This window comes from Sinocyclocheilus rhinocerous, unplaced genomic scaffold (genome assembly GCF_001515625.1).
Source record: "Sinocyclocheilus rhinocerous isolate Xijiao unplaced genomic scaffold, SAMN03320098_v1.1 scaffold3254, whole genome shotgun sequence".
NCBI lineage: Eukaryota > Metazoa > Chordata > Actinopteri > Cypriniformes > Cyprinidae > Sinocyclocheilus > Sinocyclocheilus rhinocerous.
This window is the reverse complement of record NW_015652273.1, coordinates 59,118-59,775: the sequence shown is the minus strand read 5'-3', so window position 1 is coordinate 59,775 and position 658 is coordinate 59,118.

Here is a 658-nt window from a genome sequence, read left to right as displayed (position 1 = left end):
TCCAGGCCCCTGTCAACCTGGTGGTGAGTGGAAGAGCAAGAGGCCTCGGGACGGGCGACCCAGAGAGAGAGAGATACACCTCTCCCTTTCCCGGAGGAGGGCTGGGTGGAGAATCTGGTTTCCAAAAATCTCGACAGGAGAGCGGTTTTCTCTGTCTCTGGGTCCCAAGAGGGCATGGAGAGTCGCGGACAGACCAACACTGGACCACGCTCATCCTCCTCTCTCGCCAGCAGGCAGCAGCGGGCGGTTCGAGAGCATCGTCAAAGGCCCTACTCACGCTCCCTCTGCCAAACCGTGGAACCAGGTAAGTGTTGCATTGCACACTCAGACCCCTCTTCAGGTCCCTGCGTTCCACTTCGCTGCCCCATCGCGGGTACGTCGGTGGTCCCGCTGGTTTAGCTTGTGTGGTGTCTGGGTACCTGGCTACCTGCGGACAATCAGACTTGGCTATGCGATTCAGTTCACCCGGCGTTCCCCCAAGTTCAGCGGCATCCGCTTCACATCAGTGAAGGCGGCTGATGCTCCTGTTTTGCATGCGGAGACTGCAGTCCTACTGGCGAAGGATGCGATAGAGCCGGTCCCTCCAGCCGATATGGAGATGGGGTTTTACAGCCCCTACTTCATTGTACCCAAGAAAGGCGGTGGGTTGCGACCAATC